Consider the following 26730-nt stretch of genomic DNA (forward strand, 5'->3'; position numbering starts at 1 on the left):
AACTGGCCATAAAAGAGGACTAGAAGGGAGGGAAGCGCAGAACCCTGCTCCCCTCCCCCGCCCACAGAGGCGGCACTCTCCGACCCGCAGAGAGGAGGAAACAACAAACCAAAACGACCCACAAGAACAAACGACGCAGCAAGCGGGACTGTGAGTGGAAAGGAACTATTGCAGCCACCACACCCCGTGAACGGGAGCTGAGGCGAACCCTGCAGGATCCACCGCGGCGGTGAGCGAACGGCTCCGGGCGCCATTAGAGAAGAACAAAGACCCCGGGAGACGCGCACACAGCCCGGGCTGCTGGTAAGCTGGTGCGGAAACGCGGCGCGCTCGGCGCGCTTGAATAGCAAGTGCAGACCTGGATCGCGGCTGCCCAGGTCCCCGCGCCTGCGACCTAGGGTTGCGGGGAGACGACCTAGGCTTGCGGGGAGACGCGCGGAGGTCCTCACTGAGGTGAAGGTCCCTCCCTGAGTGAGCAGGAACCAGGCGCCCAGGCACGGGAGCGGTGCAAAAGGCGCCATTCCCGCGCCACTGAACTGGGCTACAGCCCGCGTCCTGGAACTGAGGGCTTTGAACTGAGACCCGGGGCACGAAAATTCGGGGCGTGGTTTCTCCACGACGGTGGGGCACAAGGCAGACACAGCACCCCAAAGCTGTTGAGGTGTACCCTACCATTCCTGCTCTGTTCTCTGTCCCACGGGGTGGGGGAGGCGAAAACAGCCCCCCAAGGACAATAGGAGAGATCTCTGGCGCCACCTAGCGACCAGGAAAAAAAAGTCACTAACACCCTATAAAACAGGACATTTCTTAAGACTGCTTGAAAAGGGCAGGTTTCTGGAGGACCCAGTGGCCAGCCGGGAAGTTATTCCACGCCAGGCCCCTTCCGACCAGCAGTCTGAGCCCACAGAGGGAGCAGGCACCCACGTCCGGGGCAGACCGGGTGCGCAGAAGAGTGTGCCTGAAACCGGAGGCGCAGGGACTGCATCCCGCTTCGCCATTTGAGAACAGGGACATTTCTTCAGTAAAAACTGCCTAAATCCAGCAGAAAGCTCCCCCAGAAGACAGAGATGGCTCCTGGAAGAGCCAGAGGGGAGCGGAGAAGTTCACCCAAGATGTCAGTCAGTCCGAGCAACACAGTGTCCCAACGCATACGACAAATTAGAAAACAGACAGTAGGGAGTAGAAGAACCACACGCAACCTAAAAACTCCTCAGGAAAGAAGCACACCACAAAAAGAAAACCACTCCCCAGATTGCAACGACAGCAACTTGGAAGAACTTCTGAGCCTTCCAGAAAGAGAATTTAAATTGCCATGATTAAAAAAGTGATAGATCAGAAGAAGGAAATTGAGTCCCTAAAGAGGGAAGTAAGAGAAATGCAGGAGATCAAAGAATTAATGGAGGAACTAAAGAACTCTGGGAAAAGCAATGAAAGCAGAATAGATGAAATGGAAGAACGAATAAGTAATCTTGAAGACACAGAAATAAAAAGAACCAAAACAGAAAAGGAAAGAGAAGTACGAAGGAAAAAGAATGAAGAAAGACTTCGGGAACTATCTGACTCCATGAGGAAAGGAAATATAAGAGTTATAGGAATTCCAGAAGGAGAGGAGAGAGATGTAGGAACAGAGAAAATATTCATGGATATAATTGAAGAGAACTTCCCAAATGAGAAGAAGGAGCTGAAAATTGATATACAAGAAGCAAGAAGAACACCAAACTTCCACGACGAAAGGAAAAACACAGCAAGACACATAATAGTAAAGCTCCCAAGAATCCAGGACAAGGAAAAAATAATGAAGCTGACAAGAGGGAAGAAACAGATAACATTCAAAGGAAAACCAATCAGGCTGACATCAGACTTCTCTGAAGAAACACTACGGGCAAGGAGAGAGTGGAGGGACATAGTCAACAGACTCCAAGAAAACAGATGCCAACCAAGAATACTCTATCCCGCAAAGCTCTCTTTCCTCCATGAAGAAAGAATATGGGCCTTCCCAGACAAAGAGAAACTCCGGAATTTCATTGCGACTAAACCCCCACTCCAAAAAATACTACAAGGAATCCTAAAGCCAGAACCTCAGAGGGACGAATAACAACGAAAGAAGACCAAAAAAAAAAAAGTTATTAAAAGAATAATAAATAAAATCAAAGGAAAGACAAACATAATGGCAAATACAGATGCTAACATATCAATATTAACTCTAAATGTAAATGGACTAAACTCTTCAATAAAAAGACACAGAGTTGCAGCCTGGATTAAGAAACAAAACCCAACCTTTTGCTGTCTCCAGGAAACACATTTAGCTACAAAAGATAAAAATAGGCTCAAAGTCAAAGGATGGAAAACAATCCTGCAAGCAAATGGGCCAAAAAAGAAAGCAGGAACAGCTATACTTATATCAGATAAAACAGACTTCAAACTCAAAAAAATAAAAAGAGACCCCAATGGTCACTACATTATGATTAAGGGGACAATACTTCAAGAAGAAATAACACTCATTAACATATACTCACCAAACGAAAGAGCACCAAAATATATCAGACAACTGTTGTCCTCTCTGAAAACAGACATCAGAGAAAACACATATGTAGTGGGAGACTTCAACACACCACTATCAACAATGGATAGATCAACAAGACAAAAAATAAGTAAAGAAACTAAAGCTCTAAATAAGGACCTAGAGCATTTGGGCTTAACAGACATCTATAGAACACTAAACCCAAAAAAAACGGAGTACACATTTTTCTCAAGCGCACATGGATCATTCTCCAGGATCGATCACATACTGGGGCACAAGACAAACATCAACAGATACACCAAGATTGAAATCATACCAACCATCTTTTCTGACCACGAAGGCATCAAACTAGAAATAAATCATAAAAAGAAGGCAAGGAACTATCCTACCTCATGGAGATTAAAAGCCACACTACTGGAAGACCACTGGACTAACGAGGAGATCAAAGAAGAAATTAAAAAAATTCTTTGAATTGAATGACAAGGAGGACACCAATATCCTAAATGTATGGGATGCAGCAAAAGCAGTAATAAGAGGAAAATATATAGCAATAGAAGCTCACATCAAAAAACAAGAAAGAACTCAAAGAAACAACCTAATCTCGAAGCTCAAAGATCTAGAAAAAGAACAACAAAAAAACCCCAGAACCAGTAGAAGAAAAGAAATAATAAAAACCAAAGCAGAAATAAATGAAATTGAAACTAAAAAACAATCCAAAAGATCAATGAAACCAAGAGCTGGTTCTTTGAAAAAATAAATAAAATAGACAAACCCCTAGCCACGCTCACAAAGGAAAAAAGGGAGAAAGCACAAATACACAGAATCATAAATGAAAGAGGAGAAATCACAACGGACACAGCAGAAATCAAAAGAATAATCAGTAACTACTATGAACAGTTATATGGAAACAAGTTCAACAATCTAGAGGAGATGGACAAATTCCTACAACTCTACAATCACCCAAAGCTAGATAAAGAAGAAATAGAACACCTAAACAGACCAATTACAAGGAGCGAAATTGAAATGGGAATCAAAAACCTCCCCAAAACAAAAGCCCAGGACCTGATGGATTTACAAATGAATTCTACCAAACATTCAGAGACGAATTAGTGCCTATCCTTCACAAACTCTTCCAAAAAATTGAGAAGGAAGGGACAATACCAAACACGTTCTATGAAGCCAATATTACACTAATACCAAAACCGAATAAGGACAACACAAAAAAGGAAAACTATAGGCCAATCTCCCTAATGAACACTGATGCAAAAATCCTCAATAAAATTTTAGCTATCAGAATCCAACAATGTATCCATAAGATAATTCACCACGACCAAGTTGGATTCATTCCAGGGGCACAAGGATGGTTTAACATCCGAAAATCAATCAACGTTATCCAACACATCAACAAAAAGAAATATAAAAAACCATATGATAATATCAATAGATGCTGAGAAAGCTTTCGACAAAGTGCAACACCCATTCATGATAAAAGCCCTTGAAATTCTTGGGATACAAGGAACATACCTCAACATCATAAAGGCCATCTATGACAAGCCAACAGCCAGTATCATTCTCAATGGTGAAAAGCTGAAAGCAATTCCATTAAGATCTGGAACAAGACAAGGATGTCCACTCTCACCACTGCTTTTCAATATAATACTGGAAGTCCTAGCCAGAGCAATAAGACAAGAGAAAGACATCCAAGGAATCCAAATAGGAAAAGAAGAAGTCAAACTATCACTATTTGCAGATGATATGATATTATACATAGAGAACCCCAAAATCTCCACAGAAAAACTAATTCAACTCATCAATCAATTCAGTAAAGTGGCAGGATACAAAATCAACACGCAAAAGTCAGTAGCCTTCCTATACACAAACAATAAATCTGAAGAAGAAGAAATCAAAAAAACCACCCCTTTTATTATCGAAACAAAAAAAATCAAATATTTGGGAATAAATCTAACAAAAGAGGTAAAGGACCTATACAAAGAAAACTATAAAACACTGTTAAAAGAAATAGAAGAAGACACAAAGAAATGGAAAGACATCCCCTGCTCATGGATTGGAAGAATAAACATTATTAAAATGGCCATCCTACCAAAAGCAATATACAGATTCAATGCTGTTCCAATCAAAATCTCAATGGCATTCTTCAAAGAAATAGAACAATTATTGATGAAATTCATATGGAATCACCAAAAACCCCGAATAGCCAAAGCTCTACTGAAAAAAAAGAAGGAAATGGAGGCATCACACTCCCAGACTTCAAACTATACTACAAAGCCATAATCATCAAAACTGCATGGTATTGGAACAAGAACAGACATACAGACCAATGGAATCGAATAGAAAATCCAGAAATAAACCCACAGATTTATGGTCAACTAATCTTTGACAAAGGAGCAAAGACTATGCATTGGAGCAAAGAAAGTTTGTTCAATAAATGGTGCTGGGAAAACTGGGTCGCTACATGCAAAAGAATGAAGCTTGACCACTACCTCACACCATACACAAAAATCAACTCAAAATGGATTAAAGAACTAGACATAAGACCTGAAACCATAAAATACATAGAAGGAAATATAGGCGAAACACTACGGGATTTGCACATCAAAGACATCTTTACAGACACATCACCCAAAGCAGTGATAGTGAAGAGAAAGATAAACAGCTGGGACTACATCAAATTAAAGAGCTTCTGCACAGCAAAAGAGACAATAACAAAAACAAAGAGAAACCCCACCATCTGGGAGAACATTTTTGCACCCAACACTAATGATAAAGGACTGATCACAAAAATCTGCAAAGAGCTGATGAGACTCAGCAACAACAAAGAATATAATCCAGTCAAAAAATGGGCAGAAGAGCTAAAAAGAAACTTCTCTGAAGAGGAAATGCAAATGGCCAACAGACATATGAAAAAATGTTCAACATCACTTGTAATCAGGGAAATGCAAATCAAAACTACCATGAGATACCATCTCACACCAGTGAGAATGGCACATATTAAAAAAACTAGCAACAACAAATGTTGGCGAGGATGTGGAGAAAAAGGAACTCTTGTGCACTGTTGGTGGGAGTGCAAACTGGTCCAACCACTATGGAGCTGTGTGGAGATTTCTGGACCTACTAAACATAGAGCTTCCATATGATCCAGCAATTCCACTCCTAGGTATTTACCCAAAGGACACAGAAACATCAATTCCAAAGAGCACCTGCACTCCTATGTTTATAGCAGCACTGTTTACAATAGCTAAGCTTTGGAAACAACCCAAATGCCCAAAAATAGATGACTGGATCAAGAAGATGTGGTACATATATACCATGGAATATTACTCAGCATTCAAAAAAGATAAACACATGCAATTTGCAGCAACATGGATGGCACTGGAAGGGATCATGCTCAGCGAAATAAGCCAAAAAGAAAAAGAAAAATACCGGATGGTCTCACTCATAGCAGGAATCTAGAAAACTTAAATAAGGGACCAGGAAAATGAATATAAGAAAGTGAAAATCAAAATCAACAAAAAACTATGAACCAGAGACACTTTTTGGGGGTGGGGGGCGGGAGGGGAAGGATTGGGGTCAGAATGGGGCGTTTGCAATTGTATGGGGAATATAAAAATAAAATTTAATATTTAAAAAAAAAATTATTCTCTTCTAAAAAAAAAAAAAAAAAAAAAAAGGATAGTGTGCCTTCCTATGTCTGAGGGGGTTGAGAGGACCAGACTGTGCCCACTCCCTGGTGTAAGGCAAGAGTAGTCAGTGTCTTGCAAGGCCCCTGGTTCAGCTCCCACAGGAAGCAATTCTGCTCCTCTGGGCAGTGCTGCCAGCCCCTTGCTGGGGTGTCTATCAGTCTGGTCTTGGGTCTACATCTCAAGGGACCTGGCTCAAAATGTCATAACCTTTTTAAGCCAAAATGAAGCAGTACCATGAGCTTGTTGGATAGAATGCCCATTGCCTTTTTAACTTCACACAGGAAGTTGCTAAATGAACTCCAAAATAATAACTCACAAAGATGAGATTTCCCATATTGAGTCTGTGGTTTCTTGTCCTTCAGAACAGGCTTCTTGTCTTCCCTTCCATGCTTCTCGCTGCCATGTGTCTTCCTGAGTGTGCTCCTTCACTCAGCCTCCCCTCCCCTTATTCTTACCTTACTTCCCCCCACCCCTTCATTCTGCTCTGCTAGATTCTTATTTCTCATTACCTTGTGTACATGACTGTTTACTTTCTGAAAATATTTCAACTTCAAGGGAGTTTTATGGACATTTATGGTTCGCTTTGGGCACACATACCTTTGGCCCTCATCCCTTTCCAACATAATGCTGTAATGGTTGAATTTTGTTCCCCGATAGAGATATGTTAAAGTCCTAAAAATGTGGCCTTATTTGTAAATAGGGTCATTGCAGATGTAATGAGTTAAGATGAGGTTATACTGACATAGGATGGCACTTACTTTTAAGGACCCAATCCGATATAACTGATAGCCGTTTATAAGAAGATGATCATGTGAAGACATAGAGACACAGGGAGAATGCCATGTGAAAACAGAGACAGAGATAAGAGCAATGCACCCGCAAGTCAAGTAACAACTACTAGAAGCTAGGAAGAGGCAGAGAAGGATTCCCTCTACAGGTTTCACAGGGTGAATTTTCATACTGACGTTAATGGCTGACTCCAAGTCTCCAGAATTGTGAGACAATGGATTTCTGCTGTTCTAAGTCATCCAGTTTGCGGCACTTTGTTATGGTAGCCCTAGGAAACTAATACCCATGCCATTGGGAAGATTTCAAGAGGGAATAAAACTCATCTGCAGGGGCAGAGGGAAGGTGAAAGAGTTAGGAAACTCAAATTTAATATTCAAGTACCAGGGAATGAAAAGCCTCTTTTTTCATTTCTCTGAGGAATTCAAGTGAAAGATGCAGAGAAGTCAGGGCCTTCATTGGTTCTTTTCCATCTTGTGATCTCAAATTCTCTACTGTTGAGAACCTCAGAATATTTGACTCTCAGTGGGACCCCACTTGCAGAGACAAACCAACTTGCACTTCAGTACAGTATCCCAAGAGCCACCTATGCCTGTGGATCTGATGGTTCCAGAATGGATCAAGATGGCTGAGCAAGAACCCTGCAGGATTCATGGAGCCCACAGTTGAGTGGTTGGAGGACAAAGCATTCTCCCTCTAGGCACAAGAGCTGTACAGGCAATGCAGCTTTACCACAGGTGGAGCCCCTGTTCTTATAAAGTATGGTGCCAGTCATGATGGTCTTGGGGATGAGGAGAATACCAAGATAAATATGCCAGCGCCTGTGCTCTGAAGGTGAAGCTCTGTCTGGGTGGCAAGCTAACACCTGTCCATAGAAACACATTAACAATCCCAAGGCAGAAATTGGACCATGGAACTTGGTGCCATGGCAGCTTGGTAAGGCTACTGGAGCTCAGAGAAAAAAGATGGGAGTATTGGTAAAGGGAGAGAATGCTTGGTAGATATCAAGGAATCTAGAAGTAGGCCTTAAGAAATAGGCGTGGAAGGGCATCTCATGGGGGTGTAGTGTGAGCAGATTATGAGCTTGGCATTGGGAAACACTTAGAAGACACCCTCTGACTGTGCAAAGCCAACACATGTGCCTTCTCATGTCAGAATAAAAGTGTCTAATGCCCACATAGATGCAGAAGGACTGGATTCTGAGTGAAAGAAGGATACAGCGGCCTTTTTTCTGCTTGAATAAATAACATCCTGATACTATGGTAATGGGTAATTCAAATAAAATACAGTGACAGAGGTAACATAGCTTCAGTTATGTTATCATTAAAAAGGCGGTTGATGGCATCATTGGACCAGAAATATGATTCCCCTGAGATGCTGATGTCACCCACTGCTGGCAGAGTTGCCTCTTGGTCTCTGTCTGGCTTATCTTATTTCCTCTGGGCATCTACAGGATAAGATGAACTGTTTAGGTGACTGACCAATGGGGACCCTGCTGAGAGCTTGTCTCAACACACCTTCTTCCATGGCCTTTTGGAAATGGGCAGTATAAGTTTAATGAAGGAAATGTGATGGAGGAAGAAAGTCAGTAGCATGTGAATTATCTTATGATGGTGTTAACAAGGAATTTCTGTCCAACGGATGAGCATGTACCACCAAGGGCAACATGAAGGAATAATATTTGGATACAAAACTTAAATCTCTTAAACCAACCATGTTCATGGTAGATGATTGGTTTTCCTCATGACGAATATAGGCAAGTTGACAATGCTATAGAACTTATCAGTTGATGTTTTATATATCATGCCAAGGCAGAAAATATATTGCTGGCTTAAAGTTGTTCTTCTGAAGATCATCAAGAAGGCATCCCTTTTGGCAAATGAAGTGCCCTCATTTCTGCAGACTTAACTCATCCATCTTCATTTTCAACTCAATTGTTCAGCTGCTGTCTATCTCTGGGTCTCTTTCACCTCCCCCCAAGGCAGACTCCATCTAGACACTCATTTGATCATTAGCGGTTTAATTACTGCCACTTTTGCCTCTTCCTAGCAGTTTCAGGACCCTCTGTTAGAAAGTAGCCAAATGTATATATCAAGGCTGAGTGATTTATATGCTAATCCCCATCCAAAAGATGTGTATAAACTGCTTAGTAAAGTACCTAGAATGTAGCAACAATTGATAAATACCTGCTACCTTCCTGGGATGACCAAAAATAGTGAAGGAGCCAGTGAATATAGTAGAGATGTATCGTACACAGATGCAGACTTGAGAAATCAACTGCAAATTGCTGGAGCAAAAATGAGGAGCAGGAAGGCTTTTAAGTATCCATTTAAATGTGCTCAGTGCTTCTGCTCATCAGGCCATCAATGATCATTCACACTGATATGAGAGAGACAAGAGATAGTGCTTGCTCTGCCTCAGGGGTCTCAACTCCCCCCCACATACACCTTTCATTGTGAGCACCCCGCACACTGAGTATGAGTCCTAGTCTAATTAAATAAACTTTTCAGAAAATATAGTTCTTAGATAAAAGTCAATTAGATAAAAGTCAATATATCCTTACTTAGTCAAGAGGAATAAATGGGGTTCTGCATTAGATATGTTCAGAAATGGTGTCTTGGTCTCCAACATGGCACATAAATTCCTTTGTGGGCTGTGTTCAGAGGTCAACTTCAAAGACTTTTTTTTTAAAAGATTTATCTATTTATTTATACAAGCACTGGATACAGTCAGAAGCGCGGGAGGGTAAGAGAATTCACCAGAGACAGAGCGGGGAGCACAACAGGCAAACCGACGAAACACACCGCTGAGGGGAGCATGGGTGCGGCAGGAGAGGTCTGCGCACCATGTGGGACCCTCGCCCAGTGGCCGGGGATCGAACCCGCGCTGCAGAGACTGCGGGCAGCTTCGCAGTTCAGCACTCAACCGCTGCGCCACCGGGAAGGCCCAACTTCAAAGACTTTTAGGAGTAATTTTGACTAGTACATGCAACCTCATCTCATGAGCAACCCTCAGGTCAGCCACTATGACACCATTAGAGGGGACACTCTAATCAACCCTTAATTATTTAGACTACTGTCCACTTTGATGCACACTCAGCCAGAGTCCAACTCCTCATATTCTAGTGAACTATGATTCTCCAAATCCACCTGTATTCTATTTCCCATATGAACTGATGAGATGGATAGAGGAGGAGGAAGTGATGAAGAGAGGAGGAGGAGGAGATGAAGAGAGGAAGAGGAAGAGTTGGAGCAGAATCTACTCTTTAAAAAAGGAATTAAGGGCCTCCTTGATGGCCTAGGGGTTAAGTCTCAGTGTTATCACAGCTGCAGGCTGAGTTTGATCCTCGTCCAGGCAGCTTACCCACGCATGGCACAGCAGATCTCTCCCGTCTCACCTGCTCCTCCTCTTAGCGGAGTATTTCAGTAGATCTGCCTGTTCTGCTCCCCACTCTGTCTCTGGTGAATCTTCTCAACCCCTGCACTTCTGGCCTGTGCACCAGTTCTTTGCAAATAAATAAATAAATAAATAAATAAGCATAAAAAGGAAGTAAGTCTGGTCTTAGTGATTCCTACCAAGTGCTGGATGAGGGCAGCCTGTTTTGACCCACTCTGCTAAAGAACTGGCTTTAAAATTCAAGACAAGAGAGGCAAACTTCTTCAGAAGAAACCTAGGCAATAGTTCCACCTTAGTGACAAACCAACCTTGGAGAGCAGCCAGAGTCCTTTGGTAGTGACACTAACAGGACCACCTTGCTTCAACCCTAGGAGGACCAGAAAACTGACCTCTGCTTCCTTTTTAGCAGGTTTCAGTGGAAACCCTCACAGCAGCTGCAAGAGCGGGCAACCCATTACAAGTCCAGCTTCCATCTTCGTAGGCCAGCTGTCTCTGACTGGGCTTCAGGTATGCTTGAAGGTCTACAGTTTTCTCAAGGAGGTAATCTAGAAATGCTGCTTCCAGAGTGTTAACTTCCAAGTAAAGTTTCTAAAATCTCATAAAAGTTCCTGCGTCCCTTTACCCATCATAATCTCACCGTGGATCTTTTCTCTGGGGTATGAAAACCTCCTTAAGTCAGAGAGAGAGCTTAAGCAAGAGATTGGTTTCTGGGGATCTTCTTTAATGACTCACTAAGGCATCATTTCCTCTCAGGGCTTCCTGTCTTTCACTGTCTTCTACATATTTCTGTTAAGGGTAAAGCATGGCCCACATTCAGATGCTCTCAATTTAGAACAAGTAAAACAGTATAGGTTAGTGGTGTTAAATTTTTTACACCATTTCTTTCACATTCAGCCTGTATTACTCAGTAATTAAACCTGTCTTATCAAACCATCTCATGAAATATTTATTCTAATTATAGTTAGTTCTTATCTTATTTCATCTTATGAAATGTTTAATTTTTTATAACTCCTAACAAAAATAAGTTTAACTAAGGATGAAGCATTTAGATGTCAACTTTAATTTCTGTAAGGGGGTTTATATTTCTTTAAATTTGCTTTAGGAAGTTCATGTGCAAAAATGTTTGGAGACATGGACACAAGGAATTGCCTACCCTGCCCTCCTCCCATTCATGTAAGCTCCTCGTACTTCCTAAAGTTGTACTCTCCAATAAGTAGCCACTAGTCACATGTGGCTATTTAGGAGTTGAAATGTGGTTAATATGGGGGCCTCCCTGGTGGCGCAAGGGGTTAAGCACCACACTATGAAGCAATCTGAAGCCTCTGCAGGGCGAGTTCAATCCCTGGCCAGCCAGGGAGCAACCCACATGGCGCAGCAGACCTCTCCTGTCTGGCCCGCTGCTCTCCTCAGCAGTGTATTTCACTCAATCTGCCTGTTCTGTTCCCTGCTCTCTCTCTGGTGAATCCTCTCACACCCCACATCTCTGGCCTGTACCCCAGTTCTTGTATGCATAAATTTTAATTTAGTTTAGTTTTAAAACTAAATTTACTTTAGTTTACTGATAATTTTAATAATCACATGTGACTAGTGGCTGCTATATTAAATAGTACAGATAAAGAATATTCTCATCGTCTACAGAAAGTTATGTGGAAAAGCACTGTTCTAGATTATCCTGGAAACTAATATAACCTCTAGGGGCAAGAATTGCTCCAGGAAAAGTTGTGACATGGTCAAAAATATTTAATTATTTAGTTTTTTGTAAAGGTAGTTCAAGTTCATGACACAAAATTCAAAAGCTATAAAATGGCTTTTAGGGCAAAGTTAGTCTCTTTCCTACTCTTGTACCGATTCACCTAGTTGCTCCCCTAAATAGTTTCTTGTAAGTTCCTCCAAAATCATTCTACTCAAACACAATAATTAACATGATACATTAAAGTGTATATGTCTTTGTTTCAGTTTGAAAGCATAGTCACAAATACAAAATATTCTTTTACCATCTTCACCATAGAGAGGCGAGGTTTATGTCCTCTCTCCTTGCATCTGGGTGGGTTTTTATCTAGTTCAGCCATTATATTAGGGCAACACTATGTGACTTCCCAACCAAGGTGATAAAAGACCCCAGAGCTTCCACTTGTTTGCTGGAACACACTCTGAGAGACATGATTTGTGATGTAAGAAGTTCACCTATTCTTTCACCACCGTGCTGGAGAGACCAATGCAAGCACAAGGGTCAACCTTGCTTGGTGAGCTATATTTTAGCCATAACAGTCAAAGTTTCGAGAATGAAGAAGCCATCTTGATTGGTTATCTGTGACTCATGAGAAGGATTTTACAAGTTGAAGGAAAGATTAGTAACTTAGTAACAGATTCTTTAAATATGAAGCAATAAAAAAGAGGTAATTAGTAACTTCAAGAAGGGCAAAGTTGACCCATTAAACAATAACATACTATATGGTTCAACTGTGTGTACTTATGTCCCAGGAATGCAAATACTTAACATTGATTTTGTCAAAGATGGTGATACAGCTATACTGGGAGAATGGAAGGAAGGAATGTGCATGAATCAGATGCAAGAAGCAATGAAAAATGTCTAAAATTGAAGAAACTAAAAATAGCTGTATTATTTAGAAGTAGAGATATAAATTACAGAAGAACAGATGGGAGATAGTAACACATGCCAATGGGAATGATCCAGTTGAAAGGGAGACACCAATGGGGAAGGGCTAAATGAATGAAGAGAGGCCACTCAGAGCACCAGCAACCTGATGGGCCTTTGATGGAGGGGATGAACAAATCCGACCACAGGGAGGGAGGAGAGGCTGGTGTGTGTAGATGTGCACATAGGCTTAAACTTGGGAAAATGAGGAGGTTCACATTTCATAGCTTCCCTTCCCTCAAGGAAATATGAGGAGAGTTCATCAGCTGAGAGTAAGAAGCAGGAAGGTTTGTGAGAGTTCTAAAGATGAGAAAGGTATATAAAAAAGTCATCTCAAAAAATATGAATGCTGGTTTATCAGAAAAGCATAGTAATATTGCCCAGCAGTTTTGTGTACCCCTCTGAGGTCTATGATCATGAACTTAAACTGAAAGCAAATTGCTTATATGGTTTTTCCATAGTGACACTATTTAAATTATTTGAGTGCAAGAATGAAGAAATGGGTGGTTTGGTCCACCTAGTGTTTTGTAGAAGATTGTTCTGGATTCTGAGGATGAGCGTCTTTGAAGGGAATGTTTATGATGATGGACCATGAACCCTAAACAATAAGAGTGGACACATCAGTGGCTGGTGGATGGTAAAAAGTGGTGGAGACAAATGAAAAGGACGCCTGGACAAAGTTGAAGACTTGTTGCAGGGGGTGCTTTAGCAAGTACATTAAAGTAGAAAAAGCTATATAGAGAGTGGGCATTTGGGTTTGCGGAGGCCTCAAAGTTTCTGGTGGTTACAAGTATCAGACTTGACCATGAGGTAGAATAGAGGAAGAAAAGGTCATTTGCAATGCAGAGTTCAAGGAAACTGAGAAGCCAGGTTGCTGTTGGCCATCTGTGTGGTCCACTGCACTAAGATTGAAAAAAAGGGGCTACAGAGAGAGGAAGAGACATTGGCATGGTCTCCAGTAACTGAGAACATGTGGCCAGGCAGCAGGACCCTCTAATGGGCAGGGGTTTTGTAAGAGTTAACAGGAGTTGTGGTCTAGGTACAACAATGGAGAACAAGTAGGCACCAACACTACCCCCAGACATTGAAGTTCATGGACTAGTTGATTGGAGCAGCCTTTGCCAGAAAGAGCTGCAGGAATTCAATATCCTTGATATGGTAATGAAAGGCAGGGAAGGCTGAGGATGTACAGGCATTGTAGATCAGGGAATTGAGGCAGTTGCAGGGAGTTGATGGGTAGTTGGGGCTCCAGAAGACACAATGGAAATATTTGGGAGGAAATGGATGGGAAATTGAGTCAAATAATCAGGTGATGAGCAAAGAAGGAAAGGGATGCAAGTCTAGGTGATAATGAATCTCTGGAAAGATCTCTTCTGGAAGTTACAAAGGAAAACAAAAATCAGGTTTTGTCACTCCCCTGCTTAAACTCCTCTGATGACTTTCCATCACACTTACAATGTAACTGAACTCCTTACAAAGCTCTACATCAGTGTGTGGTCTCTGAGCCCACAACATCAGCTGAGAGAACAATATTGAAATGCAAATTGGAAATGCAAATGCAAAACCCCCAGAGCTACTGAACCAGCTCTGGGAGTGAGACCCAGCACTGTGTTTGGACAAGCCCTCATCCAGGTGATTCCGATACACACTAAGTGTGAGAACCATTGGTGTACATAATCTAACCCTCCCCTACTTCTCTGACCCCAAAGTTTCCTAGTTTATTAAGCTTTAGCCACACTGATCTTTCTTTCTGTTCCCAAGATCATACTTATACTCTCTTTGAGGTCTTTGCGGTAGCTGTCCACTCTCTGTCACGAATGTTCCTGCCCAAGCCATCATGTGCCATCTCCCACTCCCTCACTCGTAGGTTTCCATTCAGTCAGACCTTCCCTGTCCATTGTACCTCACCCCAAACTCCCAGTCATCTTGTAATCTATGACCCCCTATTCCTTCAAACATTTACCACTTCCTGTAAACAGTGTAAGAATTAGGAACTTCTCTAATTTTTTATCACTACATCTTCAATAACTAGAAAAGAATCTGTTGTGTACTAGGATACTCAGTAATTGCTTGTTGAATAAGTGAATGAACTAATGAATGAGAAATGTTGGGATGAATCTGCTATACCTTACATTTGATATACAAGTTTAATAAATCACTTGGGAGTCTGTGTAAATGCAGATTTTGCTTCAATCTGGGTTAGTGCCCTAGATTCTGCATTTCTAATACACTCTCAGCTTCTGGTTCAGAGAGTGCATTTTGAATAGCAAAGTTTTAGAGTGAGTCCTTGGGTTAGGACTAGTGAGTTAGGTTAGTGAGTCCTCTGTGGTCTCAAATCCTCAGTAGTTTGTTGGCTTCCAGACAACATCCTGAACAACCACTTACATCTGTGATGATTCTATTTGAACTATTTTCTGGCCAGGAACAATAGTAGTTTTCGTGAACCAGCTGTCCTTGGGGAGAAGAGATGTTTGGACTCTTTACAGAAATTGCAGAGTAATGAAAAGAAGCTTATGAAGGAGGCTACTGCTTTTAAAGAAGCCAAGTTTTGCTGAGAATAACTGAGTGAAGTCCAACTTCCAGTTTTTCTAGATTAACAAAAAAATGAAAATCTAGATCACTGCTAAATGTGGCTTAGCTGCTAACTGAAAAGCAAGGAATTGTTTAAATCTATTTAAACTAAAGCATTTGCTAGGAAAGCCAACAAGATATGGCTAAGCATCCAGTGCGCATTTGGCTTCTTCTCTTCCCTACTCACATGCAATTTTGTGGCCACTTAGCTAGGGAAATGGCAAAAGAAGAAGATATAGGACTATATCATCTGAAAAGTCAGAAAGCAAACACTGCAATGGAAAATCATGAGCAGTGGATAAGCATTTCTCAGAATACATAGTTGAGAGGTGATCATTCACATGCACCCAAGAGGTGTTTGATCAAAAAAAAAACCAAAAACAAAAACCTTTGCAAAATGCTAGGCCATAACTGCAGGACTTCTCAGATGCATGAATGTGAAAACTAGCTTGGAACTTTAAAGGGCTTTCTTTCTTTTAAAGATTTATTTATTTATTTATACAAGCACTGGGTACAGTCAGATGCGCGGGAGGGTGAGAGAATTCACCAGAGCCAGAGCAGGGAACAGAACAGGCAGACTGATGAAATACACTGCTGAGGGGAGCAGCAGGCATGACAGGAGAGATCTGTTGCGCCATGTGGGACCCTCGCCGTTTGGCCGAGGATCGAACTGGCACTGCAGAGGCTGTGAGCAGCTTTGTAGCCCAGCGCTCAACCGCTGATCCACCAGGGGAGGCCCTCTAAAGGGCTTCCAATGCACAGTATTGTCAGAGCATTTTGTAGAACCAGTGTTCCATAGACCAAATCTGGGGAGAGTTCATTGAACAAGGTTAGCTTATAATTAGACTTTTTAAAAAATTGAGGTAACGTTTGTTCACAACACTGTGCATGATTTAAGGGAATAGGTTATACCTCTTCAGATGTATGTCACCACACACATCCATCACCAAGATAACCGTAATCTTCCACCATAGATCCTCCCCATTCTGTCACTCATCTCTACCCTTCCCTTACATAGCCTCCATTCTACCATTGTATTTTAAGGGTATGTTTTGGTTTACTTTTGCCTGTTCCTTTGTTTGTATCCTTATATTCCACATATGAGTGAAATCATCCAGTATTTGTCTTTCTCCTTCTGACTTATTTCACTTAGGATAATCTCCTGTAGTCCTATCCATGTTGTCACAAATGCCATAATTTCATCTTTCATATAGCCAAGTAGTATTTCATTGTGTATATATACCATGTCCTCTTTATTTACTCATTTGTTGTTGGACACTTGGGTTGTTTCCATAGGTTGGCTATTTAAATAGTGCTGCAGTGGACACAGTGCATATAGCCCTTTAAATTAGTGTTTTTGCATGGTTTGGATAAATACCAAGGAGTGGAATTGCTGGATCATATGATAGGTCTAGTGTTAATATTTTGAGGAAACTCAATACCATTTTCCATAGGGACTGACCAGGCTGTGTTCCCACCAGTAGTGTAGCAGGGTTCCTTTTCCTTTTAGCCATACCCTTAATAAAAATGGTTGTTTCTGTGGGGTATTTTTTTCCCATATGAACCATTCTCATAGGAGTGAGGTAGTATTGCATCATGGTTTTGATTTGCATTTCCCCAATGAAAAGTGATGTTGAACATTTTTTCATATATAATTGAGCATTTTTAAAGGAGGCTGGCTAAGTAACATGAGAAACAGAACTAAGGAGGAAGGCAAAAGAAATTTGTCTCCAGGCCCCTTATTTGTCTTTCTTCACATCAGGGATTTCTCAATAGGAATATCCCACCCCTAACGGACACCTCCTACCCCAAATAATGGTCCCTTAATCTCTCCCTTCTTCATCCCTTATGTCCCATTCTCTCTGAGCTCTGTTGAGAAACAAGATTCACCCATTTTTGTGATGATGAGCTAACCCCTCCCAAAGTACCAGTTTAAAGAGGATTATGGAGTGGTCAACTTGACCCAAAAGAATGGATTTTAATTGAATTATCAGGCTGGTGACAGTAGTTTTTAATATATATATTTTTAAAAACCTCTCTGTACTTAGTGAGAGAAGTCTACTTCATGGTCCTGGAATTAAGATTCAAAAGTGTTAGCTGGTGAAGAAATGACTCTATCTTCATCTGTTTTATTCTGTCAAGTTTGATGGACAGGTGTAGCATACTACAATTGGTCCCCCAAGCTGTCAGCAAGTTCTCTTCAAAGGGGACCCTGGGAAATACCTGCTATAATTCCAAGGAATATCTTACAAGCAGAAGATCATTTTTAGCATTTTGGGATAAAGATCAGTTCTGTCCCCATACATGGTCTGTGAAATTTCTGAATCAAATTCCTTTCTATTTTTTAGCCTTTGAAATACCCTTGTTTTGGCTTTAACAGTACATTTCTCATGAAGTATATAATCAACAGCAATACAGAAAGTAAACAGTATAAGTATTACTGTATGAACAGTTTTGAATCCTTTTTTATAATTTTCTATAAAATATAACAAGGAAAAAAGATTTTTTAAAACAATTTATGAACAGAACGTGGCCAGCATCTATATAACATTTAATACCCTTGATCTGAGTGTCTAATATACAACAGTTTAATAGTGATTTGCTGAATTGAATATACCAGTTGTATTACACAGGATGTTTTTCCTTGTTGCTATTATTTCAGATTCTCTCTCACTTAACATGGTGGCTCACAATAAATCTACACATTTTCTTCCCTGTTATTTGCCAACTAAATGTGAGCAAATTGTATTGTCATAAAATAATTTTAATCAAAGCTTTTCAATTTTTGAAAGCTTTTTTTTTTTTAAGGTGTTGGGATTTATAAAACCATTTGACATTCTCTGCCTAAGGCAACATGTAACAATCTAATTCTTCATCATTTATTAGGTTTCCAGTCACTAACATAACCCCAAATCAAATACAAATAAGCCATAGAGAAAGGTAATATTTCACATGACTTCAGAGTTGGACCACCTCTGGGGTTGGTACATTTATTGGCTCACCAGCTGGCTCAAACTGGTAGCAACTGCTACAGCCTTTGTGGCCAGAGAGGCAGCTTTCCAAAGGAAGGAGGGGGATGGAGGACAGTCTCTTACCATGACTCTCCAAGGAGCAAGGAATTGTCCCAAAAGCTGCAGGTTTCCCTCTGATTTGGCCAGAGTTAGGACATACCTACTCTTGGGGTCAGTCACTCGCAAGGGCAATCAGATTACTATGACCGCCTGGGCCAATCAGAATCCACTCCTGGACTCGGGGGTGGGTGAGCTTGCCTAGGAACACCTGCTGCACGCAAGTGAGGGCAAAACCCATACCAGACAAGTTCCAGGCAGGAAACAGATGGTTCAGGACAATTGGGTAACCAGAGGAGTGTTTGACAGTGGGAGTATTTACGAAAGTATGAAAAAGATATAGGAAAACCACCCAAAAATACCATAGCACCCAATCTCCCTCTTAGGGCTAGTAACAATGGACATACCATAACTCCCTGTATTTATTTCCCTGTGATTACATTACAAATTACTACCAATAGGGTGGCTTAAAACAACAGAAGTTTATTCTCCCACAATTCCAGAGGCTGGAAGTCAGAAACTCCCGCTAGGAACTTTCAGGAAAATCCATTTCTTCCCCTCTTCCAGGCTCTGGTCATCCCTGATTGGTGGCTACCACTGCAATTCTGCCTCCCCTAGTCACATTGCCACCTTCTTTTCCATTGAGTCTCCCTTTGTCTCTCTCTCTCTTATGAGGACACTTGTCATTGGATTTAGGGCCCACCTAGATAACCTAGAGTTAGCTCGTTATCCTTAATTACATCTGCAGAGGCCCATTTTCCAAATGGGGCCACATTTACAGATTCAGGGCTTAGGATGTGGACATGTCTTTTGTCCCACCCCCATTCAGCCCACCGCACCATCCAAGGCTGGGGAGAGGAAACCAGAGACACAGAAAGCTGTGTAGAGAGGACCTTTTGAAGGAGCCACAACCTTCAAAAGAGACACAGCTAACCCACTGGGAGGAAACCGGGAGAATCAATACTAGGCCTTATGCTCCTGTCTCCCTTTGATCTCCTGCCTCTATTAGCTGAATCCAACTAGAGCTTTTAACGTCATACATAAAGGTGGGCCTCCCGGGGCTCAAAGTGAGGAAGAGGGAAGCAGGAAGAGGGTCTAGAAGGGCAAATGGAAGATATGGAGTATGATACAGATAAAATTGAAGTGCTTGAGGAATGAAGAAGGGGGAAATGGATGCTTTTAGAGAGTAACAGTCATCTCCAAGCCCCCACCTCATTGGCCCACAGCTCACTGACCTGACACTTCCAATACCACAACCAGTTTAAATAGAACCAGAGCTACCATTTAAGTAAACACTTCTGGTCCTTTCTATTTACAAAAGCAAGGCATGTTTATGATAGAAAATTGGGAACATACAGAAAAACAAGGAAAATAGATATTACCCACTTGCCCTACACAGAGCTAACCAGTGCTGATGTGTTAGTGTCCTTTCAGTATACCACAGCTCCAGTGTGTGTTCAACGAAGAAAGTGGAATCTCCATGCATTGTTTATAAACTCACAGCTTTTCAATTTCAAATGTATTGATAGAATTTCCCCATATACTTCAGTAGTGTTAAAGAACAGTATGGGCTTTTTAAAAATAGTGTGGTTTTTAATGGCTTTGTGGTATTCTATTACATGGCTACACTATACTTGTCTAGGGCTTCAGGTTTTGAAACTCCCCAGGTCCCCACGGCCACACTGGCCCCTGAGAGCTCAAACCGTCAGCAGTGAATCGTGTCTTGTCACCTTTTCAGCCCTGCCCTGCCTCTGCAGATCAGGATGCAGTCTACACCCCATGACTGGCTTCCAATCCAAGGCACCATGAACAGGTACCTGGGCTGGGGCTGGGGCTGGGGCTGGGTTGCTACTTAGCTTTGAACTTTATTGAACTCTGTAGAATAAATGAAATGGCCAGGCTTTTACGCCCCTGGCCTCTGTGGCTATCACCTGTGGCCTTGATTGCAGCAGACACTTGGGAGCATGTGCTCAGTGTACGTATGCCTGATGGTGGACACCTGGAACATGGTGTGGGCATGCAAAAGTGGCCACACCTGAGCCTGGAGGCTTAGTATGTAAGGGCGGCAGAAAACGGAAGGACAGCTATGAGGGCAAGGATGGCTATGAGAGGAAGAGAACACCAGAGAAGGCCCAAAGAGAAAAGCATCAGATTCGCTAGAGGGTGGGAGGCCTGCCAGCCTCCTGGCCCCCTCAGCACCCCTGCCCGCCCTGCCGCCTGTCTGTACTACAAAATCCTTTTTCTCTTTTGCCCTGACTATCCTGAATTACTCCTCCAGAGGTTTTCATGCACCCCTTCCTGTGGCATCCCTTAACCAGGTAAACTTTGGGACTCCCCTTTTATCTCCACACTTCTCCCCACCTTTGCCAACTTCTCTGTTAGCTGTACTGCCAAAGAACCCAAACAGTCTCCATATACTAAGGTGTTCTCAGATTAATATTACCTTCTCCTGGTGTTTTGCAGCTGGCAGGAAGAGTTTAATATCCCAGACTTCATTTCATGAATTTGGGAGAGAGGCAAGGAACCCATATCCCTCTGCACTGGTGAAGTCCTAGGCTCTTTAGACTGAGAACTGTCCCAAACATCATTCCTTGAATATAGGGACAGATATGTGCCTGAGACCTGTCCAGGAGGCCTGAGAGGCCAAAGGTGGGGGGTGAATTCCTGGTTCCCCCACCACCAGGCACCTTCAGCTTCTGTCCCCCACACTTTGTAGTGATGCTGCAGGCCATGGTGCAGCTCCATCAGGATGCAGCAGCACTTGCTCTGTTCCCAAAGGTGTTCACAGCGGGCCTCATAAAGAGCTCAGGTTTCAGAGTCTTCTCAGAAAGTTTGAACAAACTCAAGACCTTGCACAGCTGGGAGTCATTAACTAGGAATCAAAGAGCAGAATCAAGGAGAGGCGGGGCCTCAACATACTCAGCCCCCAAGAGTTGACGAATCAGCTTCAGGCAGAGTTAAGGGCCCCCAGCTGGATGTCAACATATGCGCGAAGCAGCTCAGGGCCAGGGGGTCGTCGCAGTCTTCCATCTTCAGAATAGGTGACCCTGAAGAGATGGAGCAATTTGCCCCGACTCTTCTCTTTATCCCTTTGGTATTTACCAGTCCTTAGACTAGAGTCAAGCTCATTACCTTCGCTAAATCTCTCGGGTCTTTCAAAAGGTCAAGAGAAAGCTGACCCTTGCAAAAGCAGGACAGGTCAGGAGGGCCCATTTGGAATCAATGCTTCAGGCCAGCAGCCAAAGTGCACATTCTATTTCCCGGGGCTTTTATGTGGGCCTGTAAAGAGTTCAGCTGACACATAGCCTTCAGTTAGGCCTATTTGTATTATTAAGAAAACTAGGTGACTCTTGACTCAGTTGACGTTTTCATGTTGCCTGACTGGAAGCTATTATAGTTCCACGTTCTCTTAGGAATAGTCCCCCAGAGACCTCAGCTGGCAGACGTCCGTCCCCTCTGTGTCTGCCTCCTCTTCTACCCTCCCCAGCAGCTCCCTCTCACACCCCAGAGACTGCCCTGTCCCAGCATCTTTCCAGAAAAACCTTCTCAGCAGCCTGCCCCTCCCCTGCACGAGGATTTCCCTGGAGTCCAGCCTACATGAAGTTGCTAACTGCCCCTTTTTCTCCTTGCCAGGAATCATTAGAGCCCCTTAAGCTCAGAAAGCAGCTGCAAGCAGCTCCTCTTTGTGCCCCCTCATGAGGGAGAAGCAGGAGGGCCAAGAATGTACTGTTACAGACCAGACTTCCTGCCTCAGGTGCCCTCTGACCTTCAGTAATTGCAGCTTCGGAAGTGGTTGGCTCCCCATCTAGAAAATGGAGATAATGAGCCTCAACTTCTTGGGGCTATTGAAGATTTAATTGATTCATGGTGGTGAAGCAGTTGGCAATCCTCACCCGGAATTCCGTGGAGGCTGCTCTGGCAACAAGGTAAGGGGGGGCTGAAGTGGCCCCCATGCAGCAGTCCTGAAGTGGGGGAGCCAGCTAACTGCCCACCTCTCTCAGCCCATGAACCCCCCCCCACCCCAAAATTCTTCAAATTGTTTCTAAGTGTCCTACTACCAGAACCCCTCTGTCTGGCCAGGGTGGTCTATTTCTGGCCCTTTCATCCTACCCCTTCCCCCACCTGAAATGCCCTCTCCACATTTCCCTGTCTAGTTAATTCAAATCATGCCCTGCTGAAATCCCACCTTGCTTGCAGTCCTTACTGCTTATGCCATAAGTCCTACTTGATTCCTTTTTTTGTGAAGTTCTATAGGCTAGGCTTCTCACAATCTAAAGAGTATGAAATACGCATCCTGATTCAGTAGGTCTGGGTGGGACCTGCATTTGTATTAAGAACTGTGTCAAGAGCCCCGATGGTCTAAATAACACAGTTAGAGGGCCAGGTTGTGGATCTTATGCCCTGCACCAGAGGTTTTCAAACCTCTTTTTAATATAGGCACAGGCTTTATTTTTTTTCCGAAATGAGATCAGAATTTCATGAATTCAAACTTATGGGTTCAAAGTTACATTTACTTTTAAAGTCCATCAATTTGGCTGTTTGGCAAATACGAGACATGAGATTTGAGTGTTGTGGATGACAGCTGTAGTCTTGTATCACCTTCAGCTTCCAAATTTATTTCTGCATTTTATTGAAAAAGGCATGATACATACAGGCAAGTAGTTAGAAATGGTTAAATTTTTTAAAAAGTTGTCAGAAATGGTTAAATTGGAAAAAAAAAAACCGCTCATCAAAATCTTCAGCTATTCAGCATGGTAGGTAATCTTGTTAAGAAATTATTCTCCTTTATAATCACTGTGCCAGAAAGATTTAGTCCAAGTTCACCACAATAGCATTTATTTGGCAGCACAAATTAATCTTTTGGTGAGTACAATGTGTTAAAATTTAGTGTGTAGTAATTTTCAGGGTATCTGTTGTTTTATCACTATTTTAAAATTAAACTCAAATCAAGTAATCATATAGCCCTAGAGCAACTTTCTTGACCTTGATGCTATTGCCATTCTGGGCTAGATAATTCTTTATTGTGGGGAATATCCTGTGCCTCTAGGCTATTTGGCAGCACCCTTGCCCTCCACCCACTAGTCAGCAGCAGCACCCTCCCCCAAAGTCTTCAGAATCAAAAATGTCTCTAGACACTGCCAAATGTCCGCAGGGGGTCAAAATCATTCCTCCATTTGAGGACCATTGCCCCAGAGACACTAGAATGTTGGAAAAACCTTTGTAAATGAATGGTTGATAGTATCTATGTAGCACTTGGCCTGCCAGCCCTCTGCTGTCCCATAGCCCCTGTCTCCACTCTTTGCGAAGCTCTAAACACCTTGGAGGGGGACCATGAATGAAACTTCAGCAAACACCCTATGAACAGTGACCCTATGTCAGTGGTGACCCCCAGCAGATGTTTGCTCATTGACTGATAGAAACATTAGGCTCTGCCTTGGCTGCCTCAAGTACATATTCTGAAGGATTCTGAGATGAGGTATGTGAACATGCTTTGAAAGCATGAACATGCAGTAAATGTATAGTGTTAATACTACCAAAGTGCATTTGTTCATCCAAATTTCTTATCAGCCTATCTTCCTCACCCCAGAAATAGGAACAATAAAAATTCTTTCCTGAAATTTTCTCTATTCTTTAAGAGTGCTATGGGTTCTACCATTATTAACTGTCTGGCTTTTAGCATATTACTTAATCCCTTTGAATCTCAATTTGTTCATCTGTAAACTAGAAATGATAATATTCATTTCATGAAACTGTTTTAAGAATAAAATGAGGTAATATAAGTAAAGTACTCAACCATCCAAAGAAGCAACAAGGGAAGCACTTAGTAAACATTAGTTGGATGTTCTGCCTTTGGAGTCTCTTTAAATATTCCCTCTCTAAAGAAGAGGAGATGTGACAAAGATAATATAAAACAGCAGATAAGCTAAATGCCTTTTCCATTTAGCTTCGGAAAGTGTCTTTCACTAATTCCACTCCTTTACTCACATATGCACACCTTCCCCCAGACACTCAGCCCCTCCTCTCCATCCTAGAACCAAAAAGAAAGTCATATTTCCCATTGTGCTTGTGCTATCTCTTGAAGCACCCTCATGCCTTCAGCACCCAAACCCGAACCCAAGGAGTATCACTTTTCCTTCTGGCTTCACTTCCACAACATAAATCACCCCACCTCCTGCGTTCCTTCCGTGTTAGCAAGGTCTTCACAGTCCTGCCTAAACAGGAGGGCTTGGATATTTTTCCCACTGTCCAATTGCAGCCCTTTTAAAATCATTCTCCAGTGTGTTTCTAAGCTGACATCTCTTTGCTCAACAACATTCAGTGATTGCTCACAGCTTAGAAAGATCATGTTCAAGTACCGGGGCAAGACTCATTGTCCCTCCCTAGAACTTGCCCTCAGCATCATCCTCCGGTAACACCCTATCACTGTTGCAGTCCACACAAACCATGCTGTCTTCACATTTGGAATGTTTGACAGTCTTCCCTCTGCTTGACTTGTCTGTTCCCTCCTTGCTTGTTCACCTGAAATTTCGCTGGTCAAAGGCACCCCCATCTAGGTAATCAGTGGTACAGAATATAATCAAATAACATAGTTCTCCCTGTCCCGCATTCTTAAATATGTGAAAGGCTGGGTTGATACTTTTGCTTCATTTTTACAGTAAAAAATATGTAAAATAAAAATTTGAAAAAAAGAAATTTTATCACCAGAAAATTCTGCATATTTTATAGTAACATGTAAAAACAGGTTTCAAATGTAGGCATTGACTTTCTTGGGTACCCACTTTTGATGCTGCATTATCTCCTGTGATATTATGGGGTGTCTGTCCTCCACACTTCTGAGAAGCTTCTCAGTCTTCTCAGAAACCCTGTTAATGGTCTCATTTTTGGTTCCTATGAGACCCTGGCAATGCATCTTCTTTGGAATCCACAACTTACTCCTTCTCAGGGGAGAAGCCTTTCACTTGACCCAGGGACACACTTGGAAGACAATGCCATCTGCCCCAGGGCTCTGCCTCTGCTTTTCCCCTTCCTTCATTCTTCGAGCCCCATGTTTTTTTCTTTTCCTCCCTCATCCCATCTCTTGAGTTTTGTTTTTCATCTACTTTTATGTCTACCTGGAAAGACGAAAAGACTCCTTTTACCAGATGGATGTATAAACTTGTCACTAAGTAATGTTTATGGAGCATTTAATATACACAAGGGACTGTGCTAAGAGCTTCAAGCACATTAACTCATCCATTCCTCACAACAAGCCTGTGAAATAGGTACTTATGTTTCTCTTACTTTTATAGATGAGGAAATCCCAGCGCAGAGAGATGAAGGCATTTTCCCAAGGCCTCACAGCTAGCAAGGAGAAAAACCTAACATCTATATTTGACTCCAGGGTCCATACTGTCCTAACCCTAACAGTTTTGTGGATTGTATTTCAACTTCACACTCTACTGCCTACTGTCTGGGGGTTCCTGACTACTTCTCCTTCAAAGAAAAAAACAAAGAATAGAGGGGAATAAGGATATTTTAACTTTTCCTCTATGCTGCTTCTGCACATGCTTTTACCACTATATGTATCACACCAAATGGTGGAGCTTTTTTCCATCCTAGGTTATCACAGAGAATTTTGTCAAGGTAGAGAGATTTTTCTAGAAACAATCTAATCATAAAGTGATCTCTTACCAGCTCCTTCCACTACAGCGGTGATCTTGTTTCATCTCTTCCATAGGCCATTGGACTTAGAACATAGGACTGAAAGAGGCTGTAGGACGTGAAGACAGTGGAAAGGCTTCTGATGGAAGGACATGGCAAACAAGATAAAGGTACAGAAAAATGTTCAAGAAAATGCCTTTGCCTGTGGTGAACCACAGCCCTGTCTCCTCCTGTTGAACCAGAAAGCTTTCTGAATCTGAGGGTGGGCATGTTGTCAGATTGCAACAATCCTCATGGGTTAAAATAGTTTCTCAGTGAAAATGAAATAAAGCTTTCTGGACTCCAGTATAAAATATCTCCTGGGGCAGGAGTGGGGGGCAAGGTTGCCAG

At 42.2% G+C, this 26730-nt stretch overlaps 1 long non-coding RNA gene across 1 annotated transcript; it reads left to right on the plus strand.

Annotated features, from left to right (window-relative positions):
- The first annotated feature begins 20443 nt into the window (after positions 1 to 20443).
- Positions 20444 to 26504, plus strand: LOC119254750 (uncharacterized). Its single transcript, XR_005127343.1, has 3 exons — positions 20444 to 20512; positions 22333 to 22625; positions 26417 to 26504. It is a non-coding gene; the product is annotated as an uncharacterized LOC119254750 (long non-coding RNA).
- The last annotated feature ends 226 nt before the right edge of the window (positions 26505 to 26730 follow it).

Source organism: Talpa occidentalis, unplaced genomic scaffold (assembly GCF_014898055.3).
Source record: "Talpa occidentalis isolate TD23 unplaced genomic scaffold, MPIMG_talOcc4v2.1 talOcc4.3, whole genome shotgun sequence".
Taxonomy (NCBI): Eukaryota; Metazoa; Chordata; class Mammalia; order Eulipotyphla; family Talpidae; genus Talpa; species Talpa occidentalis.